Source organism: Panthera tigris, chromosome A1 (assembly GCF_018350195.1).
Source record: "Panthera tigris isolate Pti1 chromosome A1, P.tigris_Pti1_mat1.1, whole genome shotgun sequence".
NCBI lineage: Eukaryota > Metazoa > Chordata > Mammalia > Carnivora > Felidae > Panthera > Panthera tigris.
Window position 1 is genome coordinate 143,561,224 of NC_056660.1, and position 12,278 is coordinate 143,573,501.

Below are 12,278 nucleotides of genomic sequence, written 5' to 3' on the forward strand. Positions count from 1 at the left end.
TGATGGGAGGGAGTTTTGTTTTATTTTTACTCCATCTCTACAGTTGCTGAAATTTGAACCTTATAAATGTAATACTCAAAATCTTAAAAAATTTCGGGGGTGCCTGGCTCAGCAGGTTAAGCATCTGACTTCGGCTGGGGTCATGATCTTGTGGGTTCATGGGTTTGTGCCTGGCGTGGACTCTGTGCTGACAGCTCAGAGCCTGGAGCCTGCTTCGGATTCTGTGTCTCCCTCTCTCTCTGCCCCTCCCCTGCTCACACTCTGTCTCACACTCTCAAAAATCAATAAACATTAAAAAAAATTTAATAAAAAAGTAAAAAATTTCAACCCAACTTCAATTGAAACAGCTTAAAAAAATATTTAGTTAACTAGAGATGTCGATCCTTCACCACGGTGGTTTGTCGTTGATTGGCACTCAACCAGCACTTGATTCCCCTATCCATGAATCCTATGAGCAGGGAGAGGAGAAAGGTGGGGGGGTAAATCTGGCAGAAAGGAGCAGCCAGGTGAATTCGTGAGTGGGAGGCAGACTTGCCTGTCTCCACCCAAGACCTCTCAGCTGGGTGCCGGCGATTGGACTCCTCATCCCCCAGTTGGACTGAGCATCAGCATGAAGGAGGTGATCCCTGCATGCAGATTAATGCCACTTCCATTTCCTGAGCATCCTATGTGCCAAGATGGTATCTTTTAATAGGAGGCACTCCGAGAGGCTTGTCCTGAATTTTTGCTTGGATGAGCAAGGTGATATTTTATACCATTTGAAGGAGCATTCAGTTTTCATCTCTGTGACCTGAGTTGACTTTTCCTGCCTCCTATGTTTTATGTTGGCCTGAAAGAATGGCTTATTATTTTTCCAATTGATGATTTCCAACAAAACTCCCATTTAAGAGACAAAAGGAAAGGGGCAGTATAATATTGACTGACTTTCTCCTTTGGGACAAAACAGAAGTTTCTTATTTAATGTGGAGCTAGGGAGGGCATTGTGTGATTGATAGTTCAGAATTTTCTCAAAATCTAATGAATATTTGAAATGATCATTTTATTCTTGCTTTTTGTTTTCTTTTACCATACAATGGGTCCTTTTATAAGCACTGCCCCTGGGAAAACACTGATGGCATTTTCCCCTCCTAGGTGCCCTTGAACTCAGTGTATTTTTCCCAGGAGAGTTTCTCAGTTGAAATAGTTGGTAAATTAGTAACAGAAAAAGGAATCAAATACTTTCAGAAATCACTTTTTAATAGTTTGAAAGTTAAAACATTAAAAAACTAATATACTGTTAGTACCAATTTAATGATCTCAGTTTAATCCTCCCCTTTGGTTCTCAGTTGCCCACCAGACTCAGCTTCATGCTGGTCCCTGAGGGTCCCTCATACATCGGCCACAGGCCTTCCTAGCCTTACTACCCGGCATTCCCTGTGGGATTCATCCAGAGCCACAGCCAGACTGGGTGCTGCTGGTTCCTGGGTGCATGCGGCCCACGACTCTCCCCTCAGATGCCATCTTGTCATGAAGTAACTTTCCCCTTCAACCAGAGGCTGCAACCACACTTTGTGGATTTGGGTCCATGTCGTGTGGAGTTAGTGGCACAGGGCTGATCTTAACCATCTTTGCAGTTCTGCAGCCTCTGACCTGGCCCTGGCACATAGTAGATGCTTATGAGTGTGAACTTCACTGAGGGGCTAAAGAAACAACCCAAGGCCAGACACATCTCTGTCAAAAAATGTGCGCTCTGACAGGGCTGACAAACCACAACCCATGGGCCAAGTCTAGCTGCTGCTTTTTTTTTTTTTTTTACAAGGCTCATGAAATAAGAATGCTTTCATATTTTTACATGGTTGAAAACAATCAAAAGAAGTAGAATATTTCATGACATTTGAGAATGACACAAAATTGAAATTTTAGTACTCATAAATCAAGTTTTATTGGAACCCAGCCACACCATTAGTTTACATCTTGGTTGTTTCTGTCTTCCCACTTTCACAGCAGAGTTGAGCCGTTGCAACAGTGATCATATGGCCAACAAAACTTGAAATATTCACTGTCACTTTACAGAAAGTTTGCCAGCCCCTGCTTTATAGGCAGAGGTCTTTGAAATGGAAATGTTTGTTTTTGCTCTCTTCCAAATCTATGGTTGTGCTAGAAGCATAAATGGCTATTATTTCTCTGGTTTTAAAATACTATTTACCATTTCAAAATTTTCTGAGTAACTGCCCTGTGTATAATAAACCAGAAGTATTCATTTCCTGTCACCCTCAAGAACATTCAATAGAGGTACATTCAGTACAGGTGGGAGGTGGCTCTCTGGAGATATGGTGACAAGCAAGATAAACAGAGTCTCTCCCCTTGTGCTGTTGACTCTAATGTGTGGAAAATTCAACAATCCATAATATAAAGTGTGATCATTGTTTTGATAGAGAAGTTAGAAGGCACTCAGAAAACAGAAGGCAAGAATACCTTAGCTTGTTTAGGTAGCATCAGGGGAGACTTCTCAGAGGTGACATTTTCAGTGAGACCCGAAGGATAAGTAGGTATCATATCAGTGAAGAGTCTTTTACACGGAGGGAGACAAGCTTCAATCTTATTTAAACTACTGTTATTTGAGGGTCTCTGTTATATGCATGCAAACCTGTATCATAACGAATACATCTTTTTTTTTAAAAGATTTTATTTTTAAGAAATCTCTACACCCAATGTGGGGCTCGAGCTCACCCCAAGACTGAGAGTGGCATGCTCTACTGACCGAGCCGGGCAGGCGCCCCCATTCTTCATACCAGAACAGACACTTCCTTAAGCAGTTGGCAGGACCTGCTTCTCCTGTGGGAAAGGGAGTCAGAGCCCCTGGGTCGCCCAGTGCAGGGAGGAACTTTGCGTTCCAGGATATGGGACTCTGGGATGCTGGCTGCTTATTTCTCTTTAGGGAGGTTTTCTTTGTTTGGCCTCTGAATATCTTAAAAACGTAACAAAAGCAGAAGGCCTCTTATGTGCTGATACCACTGCATTTTGTCGGACAAGTTTCTCTCTGAGTTCACTGTTCATTCTGGAAGACTGTCTCAATCCTTGAGCTCCTTGGCAAAACTGTCTTCCCATCTCTTTTCTACACCGCCCTTCCACATTGGCCGTGGAAGTGGTCCCACCTAATGGCAGCAATCTCGTGGAAGCCTGCTTGCCACTTTGTTTTCAGGGTGGAAGAATTGTTTCTGAGGCTTAATGGATTTACTTTGGAAGGAGGCTGAGAGGACTTAGCTCTAGTGTCTCTGCTGACATTTGTCACTGAAATTTCAGGTCACTCAGCCATCCCAGCTGATCTATAAAGCCAGGACAATGCAACATCTTAGGGAAATTAACGCCATCTCTGTGAAGAACTTTAGACCAGGACTAAATGCCAGATATTATTTTTTACTTTAAAAATCAATGACAGTGTGTGCTCAGAATGAAGATGTGCTTGCTTTTTCCTTCCAGTGATTCATTGTTCATTCCAAGTACTCACTTTGTCATCCAGAGGAGCCATGTAAATAGGAAAAGGCAGCTCAATAAATTAGTATCCTGATGAATATTGTTTCATTAACTGGACCAATCACTGATTCACATAAATCAATGAAGTGATCAAATAATGATGGAATAATCTATCAGCTGTAAACCTCTCCAGAACATAATCAACCTCTTACAAATGCCTCCAAGATGTGTTAAATTTATAATCACAAGTGAGAAAAGTGTGTAGTTAACATTTGTCATTTTGGTTGTCCGGCATCCCAAAACTCCTCCTATTTGGGTGAGTGCAAGATAAATGGAGCCCAGGATCAGGTGTACCACTCTGGAAGCTGAAGAGGAGCAGATAATCCTGCTTTCGACTCCCTGGACCTGTGTATAGACATTTGGCCAAGGCTCAGCCAATCAGAGACTCTTCCCAAGACTTTGGCCCTTCAGGGAGTGATAACAAAGCCAGTGATAGTCAAATATCATTCAGAGTGACTGGGTGGAATTAAGACTTGAGTGAATGGTGACAAGTATCCAGGGCTGATGGTGCCAGTGCCAGCACCCTATACTGACTGAACCTCTGGTGGGGTATTGACTGAGCCACATCGCCCTGAATTCCTGTTTCCAAGATGAACTGTCCAATCTTCCAGTATCTTTCCAATAAATTTCTTTTTTTGCATCAGTTAGCCAACATTGGTTTTATTATTTGCAAAAACACTGGCTGTTTCATATGCTATGTGAGAATAATATACATGCCATTATTCTGTACCTGGTCCAGTTCTAGACCAGGAAGAATTAATTTTAAAACAACAGTTACTTTAAGGGTCCAACTGACAGGAAAGCATGTATTTTACAAAGAATGTTGAGTTGTAACATGTTTGTTCAGTGCACTTAATTGCTGCTCACTCTTTGAAAGGACAAAGGACCAATCAGAGACAGGCCACAGTCTCCAAGAGCCTGACAGAATGGCAGTGGTATTTTAGAATTCAAAGGGACCTTTGAAACCATCTCAGCCAAACCCTTCATTTTACAAATAAGAAAATTGAGATTCAGGCTGGCCAAATGATTTACCCCAAATTGCATAGCCAATTATGGAAGAGCAGGGATTGTAATCAGTCACCCACTCCTGGAGAATTGTTTTATTTGTCAGGAAAGACAGGCAGGGTGAAGAAGGGAGTGGCGGAGAGAGGTATCTAGTTTGCAGAACTGGGATCACGAAGTGTGTTTGGTCGCAAGGCCAGGGCAGTCACAGGACCGGATGGTGAGGTCAGAGGGTTCCCACATAGAAAAGCTGGCTGCATGTTGAGATGCCGCTGGAATGCAGGGTTGGCTAACAGCATAGTCTCAGAACTAGAGCCAAACATGAATCTCTCCTCTCATCCCTGAAATGTGTAGACAAGGAGTCTAAGTGTTTAAAAAAAAAAAAAAAAAAAAAAAAAAGAAAAGAAAAGAAAACCCTATTGGAACTTGTCACTTTTTCTGAAACTCTGATGAATATAGCTGTCACTCCTGAAACTTTGATTCCCTCTTTTTTTGGTCTTTATTCTGACATGCCTAGTAGAATCTCATTGCAATTGGACCTGTCACCAGTCGGTGACACTATCTAGTTCTTAGGTAGATTTATCACTTCAGTTTGAGGTGTTTGCTTTACTTGTTGTGGGGCAGATATTAGTTATATGGACACTCCCACTCCCCAAAAGAACTAATAAACCATTTGGGAGGACGGTATTTGACTCATTTAGGCTTGAAAATCAACATGTAAAATAAATGTGCTTTCTCAAGCATCACTGCATGATACAGCATGCTTTCATGTTACGTTATTGACAGATGGGATGTCGATAAAAAAGGTACATCAAAGCACTGATGTACCTCAGGATAACTCATCTCTTCTGTATGCTATAGCCATTTAGAATTGCTTTTTGTTTATCATTTGATATATGCCCAATATAGATCTTCTTACTCTGTTTTAAACTTACATTGCTGCATGAGCAAAAGATCTGCAATGAAAAACAAAAAACTGTTTCCAAACCAAGCTGGTGATCCTGCAGGGAATGGGGGTGTTCCAGAACAGAGAAAACTAGAGAATGCATGCAAAACTGGGACAAGCCTTAGTGGGAAAAGTCCAGCCCATGTTATGCCAGGACAAAGGAGAGTTGAAACAAGAACCATTTCTGCAAGGCTGAGGTTGTAGCTCCTAGTTAACAAATATGGAAGGAAGAAAGAAAACTAAGAAGTGATCACCTGGTTAATATATAATATTAAAAAAACTTTTTTTAAACTTTGAAAATATTTGGTGAGCATTTTTACAATGTAAAATAGTAGTGTGGTGAAAATAACCAATTGTTACATTCTGCATTAAAGTAATGTTTAGGTGATAATAACTAATCATGGTACAATAGGATTATTTGATGGTTTGTGGATTTAAGTTAAGGATGTTCTATTTCTTTTTGTTTTTTAATTAAATTTACATTGGGTTGAAGGTAGGAAATATGAGGCTCTTTTTTTAAAGTTTATTCATTTTGAGAAAGAAAGAGTGAGAGTGTGCATGAACATAGGGCAGAGAGAGAGAGAGAGAGAGAGAGAGAGAGAGAGAGAGAATCCCAAGCAGGCTCCATGCTATCAGTGCAGAGCCTGATGTGAGGCTCAATCTCACGAACCGTGAAATCATGACCCGAGCCAAAACCAAGAGTTGGAGGCTTAACTGACTGAGCTCAGTGCTCCAAGGATGTTCTATTTCTTAAAGAATGGGGAGATTAAGAACTAGAAAATTACTAAGAATTAATATCCCTTTCAGTTTTGCTTCCAACTCAAAGGAAATCATTTTAAGGCAGGAAATGTTAAAATGAACTATGAGGCATTCATACCAATGTCATAGAATCCGTATCTTCAAATTCTGTGGAAAAATACCTGTGTGTCAAGGCTCCTTGAAAAAGAATACCTTGTTGTTGTTGTTGTTGTTGTTGTTGTTGTTGTTGTTAGAACCCTTTCTAGTGGCTGAGTTTTAAGTGTTCCTTGACCCCAGTTAAGATTGATTATGTTTGTGACTAGGTAAGAGAGTTCACCCAGAATATTACCAAAGCCATACTTGGTGCAGTTTTCAAGATCTTATGCAAAGTAAGACAGGGATTGAATTCTAATTTTCAAAGAATAGGAAGATGTTTCCAAGATCCTAATAGATTCTGGTTTGCCATCTTGACTAGCATTCTGTAAGGAGTTCCTTAGTGTGGATGCAGTTGCCCCTGGGCAGGTCATTTCTTGGAAACGGACTGGACGCATTCCTTCTTCTAATCCCTTGCTTGCCTATTTTGTCCTTGCCTGCCCCCTCTTCTCCACTCCACATTTCTAAATCTTACAGCTCCTTGGAAACCCAGGGGACCTCCTCCACGGAACCTGTGCTGACCATCTTAACCACTATGGCATACTCCTTTTGTGAGCTCCTATAATATTTGTAAGTAGTAGTCATCTGATCCTTAGTTTGCATGTGGACTACTCTTTATGTGCCTTCTTAGTAAAATGCCAGGCTCTTTAATGTTCAGGGTCATATCTCCCACCTCTCAATTGCCAACAGTGCCACCTCAGTGTAGGCAATGAGCACTGGATGACTGATTGACAGCCCTACTCATCATGGTGGCTTATTTTAAATTCTGCAGAGAGAAAAAAAACCCAGCGTGCAGAGAAAGAGGGCTGCCTTCAGATTTCCAAATCCAAACTCAGCCTGAGGCTCATGTTGGGATTCCCTGTTAGCTTACGTTGACATGAGAAGGCATCTATTACTTGTCTTACAAAGACACGTGGACCTGACAGAACGACATAACGTTCTGAAATGTGGTTGTAAAAGGCAATGTATAACTTCTCAGGTGATCACTGATTTGAACAGGAAGCCTTGGGAGCACTGCAATTGACTAAATGACTCAGAAAGCTTTTACTGAGAGTCTTAAATGTAGGGCAAGGTATGGGAATATAGCAGATGCTTTCAGTGCTGATGTCACATCCCCTTGAGCCACCTCTAATTTCAGTCAGGCCCCATAACCTAATAGTGACATTGAGAATGTATCCTTTAAAGAATTTTCATCCTTTCCTGCTTTATTCTCTCATTTCTGCTTCTTAGGATCACATCCCAAATAAATTACTTGTTTCTAGACCTTGTTTAGGCTTTGTGTTAGGGGGACCTTGAGCTAAGAGAGAGAGATATATAGGATATGATACTTGCCCTTAGGGATCTTATAAGTTTAGATGGAGTATTTGGACACATATTCTTGGATACAATAACATGAAAATAAAAGGCAGATTTCAATTTAATGACACACAAGTAGTACAGAGTCTAGTCCATTATGACTGATACAGATTTTATGAAATTTAGTAATAATTCTTCCAGCTCTGATAGTTCTAACTAGGAAGACTTGGTTCTTCCAGAATTATTATCTTTTGATATTTTATTAATCTCATATCTTACTAAAGCATTCTGTTCTTAGCTGAATATGAAGACGTGGGATTGGGTACATTTTGTACTATATCCTTGGTGATCTGTAATTATATCCTGTCATTCAAATGCTAGTCTATTCAACTTTACAGAGCTTAAACATCCCTTAACATTTTACTTCTCCTAATACTAAATGGAACACTTAGGTGTTCACAAAATTATCTTGGAACATGTCATGAGAATAAACAAAATGAATTGAAGTTATCATTTTGTACTTGGGGCCAATTATTTTAAAGGAAAAAGGGAACTTAATTTTTTCACTGCAAGACTAATATAGCACTATTTTTGAAAATTGGGAGGTGAATAAATACATCATTGATAGAAATATATATAGAATATATCAAAGCTTGTTATTGTAATTTTGTAAATTTTTATGATTGGCCATATTATAGATACATTTTTAACACAATTGTAGCACTCGTAAATTTTGTATTAAATTCTATATGGAGCCAATTTTGGAGCTTTAAGAAGTCATTTTGAGAAATTTTCTGGTCACATATACTACTCTGGGATTATAGGCTGTCACTATCTACCAGACAGAGTTCGGTCCCCTTTCTTGAGTCACCTATGTCTTCTAGCCTCTTTTAGATAAGGGAATCTTGGTTGCCATGTTTATAAAGGAAGTCATAAAATTTCTTAAGATAATCAAGCTTTTAAAATATTGCAATGATTTTTTTTAAAGCTTTGTTGAAGAGAAATATGTGTCCTGAAAGCAGGGCATTGCTTGGATTTGCATTTCAGAGTCCGGGCAGGACCTTTCTTTCCTGCTAGATTTTAATTTTTTTCCAAGCCTTATGATAATAAGCATTTGTCTTCAGAGATGATGGTAGGCCTTAGTTTTGGTCTTTTACATTTATTTTTCCTATGCTTTTAGTGAATTTTTACTATGAATACTCTTGTCCTTCAATTCTAGGGACTTTCACTATTTCTTTGATACTTTATTTGTTTCCATTTTCTCTATTCTACTTTTTGGATCTTGTATTTTTGGCATATTAATCCTCTTGGATTAATCATGTGTATAATTTCTCTCCTATTATGCAACTTTTTGTCTTTTCTGCTTTTGGCAGGATTTTCTCAGACTTATCTTTGAACTTTATAAGAGATTTCTTTCATTACTAACATCATATTTAAATTTTTTATTTATTAGTTAATTTTTAACAACTGAGACTTACTGAAAATATCAAAAGAAAGCACTTCATACACACAGTTGCCAACAGAAATAGGCAGCTCAGTAGAATAATAAAAAGTGGCTTATCAGGCTGTTTGTTGAATGGAGTATGCCACTAAGGACGCTTAAGCGTAGCCATGATACCTTTTTTGTTGTTGTTGAGAACTAACATCATATTTTTGAACTTCCGAGAACTCTTTTTTGGCATCTGAATATTCTTTTTCTATAGCATCACTCTTTTATTTCACAGATACGTTATCTAGTTTAACCTAAGGCTATTATTAATAAGATCATTTTGAAATTCTCTTCTTTTCATTTTCTCTGAGTTCATATTTTCCACCTCACACTCTCACAACTTTAAATCTAGTGGAAGAGAGTCTTCAAAAATATAAGCAAAATTCCCAGAGTTTGATTTTATGGCCTCTGATTGACACAACTTGGGCTACTTGCTCATTATTGAACAAGTTATTGTGTAGGGCAATGCAGCTTTTTTTAAGTTTATTTATTTATTTTCAGAGAGAGAGAGAGAGAGAGAGAGAGAGAGAGAGCGAGCAGGCTCCCTGCTGCCAGCACTGAGCCCGATGCAGGGCTCAAACCCAGGAACTGTGAGATCATGACTTGAGCCGAAATCAGCAGTCAGTAGCTTAACAGACTGTGCCACTCAGGCAACATTTGGAGATGTCATTTTCATGGTTGGTTGGGAGCGGATCAATGTTCTTCCCCTAGAACTAGAGAGAGTCAGCTCTGTTAGAACTGAAAGTGAGAGATGAGTAATTTTCAAAGAAAACGAGGAGGTTGTTTCTAGGAAGAGAGTCCATGGATATCAGATGGCCGAAAAATAAGACACATTCAGTAAAGCTCCTGGCAGAGGGGTTTCCTCACAACAACTTGGCCCAGAGCTCAAAAAGCCAGTGTCTGAATTCCTGCAGTGACCAGTTACTCACAGTTTCAAGGAATCCAGTTAATATCCAGACGATACTACTTTTTAAGGAAGTCTTACATTATGCCAAACCCTAGCTTCCTTCAGCTGTCATCTGTGATGGCTGCACCTTGGAGTTATGTGAAGGCAGCACTTACATTCTCAGGTCTTTCTTTTCAGACTCAGCATCTCATGTTGCTATAGCTCTTCCTCACCTGACAGCATTTTGAATCCTTTTTCTATCTTAGATCTTCTCTTTTTTCCTCTAGTTTTGTGCATTTTGCTGTAGCATGAGCAGTCTAGAGTACAGAGTACCATCAGGCAGTACAATTGATTCAAATTGGTTTCTGAATGTAATCTAAGATCAAGTAAAGAATTTCATTTATTCACTTAATATGTATTGAGCTATCACTATAATGATTCTTAAACCTCTGATGCACACTAGAGCCACTAAAGAAACTTGAAAATCCTTGCAGTGGAGCTCACAGGTCCGCACCCTGCCCTTGCTGCGGTCCCCATCCAGGGCCCTCACTGTCAGAGTAATTTATTGTGGAGCTTGAGGCTACAAGTGTAAGTATCTTAAGCTCAAGAAGAAGTTAGAAGATGATGTCCCCAAATGCCTGGACATCTGCGGCGAGGGGACTCCCCAGGCCACATGCTTCTTTGAAGTGATGGTACCAAGGAAGTTGGTTCACTCCAAGAAGAGAGGTGATGGCTACGTGGACAAGGAGAGCAAATTTCTGAAGCTGGTGGCTGCCATGAAAACCAGCTTGGCTCAGGGCTAATGTGCCCTGAAGGCAGAGTCCAGTGCCCTTGGGCCAGCCCCTTGTGGCAGACACTTCAAGATGGGAAGGACTGAAATGTCTTGTGGGTGCATGGTCTCTTTCCCTGATGTCCCTGTGGCTGCTGGGTGGGGGCAGAGACAAACCCTGGTCCTTGTGTGTGTGTGTGTGTGTGTGTGTGTGTGTCCCTGGGAGTGTAGCTCTGCACCCTCCCTTCCTTGCTTCTTCCTCTCCCTGCTTTTCCCCTTCTCCTGGCATCTCCCAGGCCCTGGCTACTCTCTGGCATTCGGGGTGGTCCTGCTTGGGGCTTCCGTCTCAGGGGGTGGCCAAGAGAGGGATCTGGATGAGTGACTTGCAGATTTCAGCAGTGTTGGCAACAGTTTACTATTCAATAAGCATTGGATGAGTTAAACAAAAAAAAAAAAAAAACAAAAAAAAAAAAAGAGGAGAAGGAGGGGGAGGAGGAAGGGAAGAAGGAAGGAAGGGAGGAGCTTAAAATTCCTGATGCCCAGACCACACACCAGACCAAAATTGGGCTCTCTGGGATGAGGGGATGAGAACTCAAGTATCACTACTTTTTTAAGCTCCCCAGGGGATTGTGATGTGCAGCTAGAGTGGAGAATCACTTCTCTACTATGTGGCAGACCTCCTTAAAAATATAATCTCCATTCTTACGGGTTCCTTTAATGTATGTTTTTCAGAAAATGAATTAAAAAAATGTTTAATGTTTATTTTTGAGACAGAGAGACAGAGCTCGAGTGGGGGAGGGGCAGAGAGAGAGGGAGACACGGAATCCAAAACAGGCTCCAGGCTCTGAGTTGTCAGCAGAGAGCCCGATGTAGTGCTGGAACCCCTCGAACCACGAGATCATGACCTGAGCCAAAGTCGCATGTTTAACTGACTGAGCCACCCAGGAGCCCCATTTCAGAAAATGAATTTGAGGCTTATTTGCATCATTTGCCTCTAAGCTTATTCACTTTCTGCATAGGACTGTTCATCAAGTCACATCAGGGAAAGCAACCTGGGGCAAGATAAGCCATTCGGCCAATGTGTAATTATTGAGGTTTCTGAAAAAAGTGATTATGGTAATACTAGGTAAAATCTTACTTTTACATAATTTTCTCGGTTTGGCTGATAACTCCTAGAGGATAGTGTCTGAGTTTATTTAATTGACCTCACACTGCATCAAGGGTAACGTTATGTTCTGGTGAAAACTTAAGAGCTTTTGGAATTATTTTCAACCAAAAAAAAAAAATGTAGTGAATTAGAAACCATCTGTGAAGCTGCTGAATTTTATAGAAAAGGCTTCATTTAGACTGACATTTATCTTGTAATGTGGCAGTAGAAAAAAATTCTGAAACATTTTCAGAACAAAGGTTAAGGCCAAACTTACTCAGTGTGATGTTTATAAAGCATAAATCTGCACAGAAGAGGGTAGATGTATTATTTATGTTT

General features: G+C 40.3%; 1 pseudogene; it reads left to right on the plus strand.

Annotated features, from left to right (window-relative positions):
* Positions 1–374: 374 nt before the first annotated feature.
* On the plus strand, positions 375–11,252 carry LOC102961089 (annotated as a pseudogene).
* Positions 11,253–12,278: the final 1,026 nt, after the last annotated feature.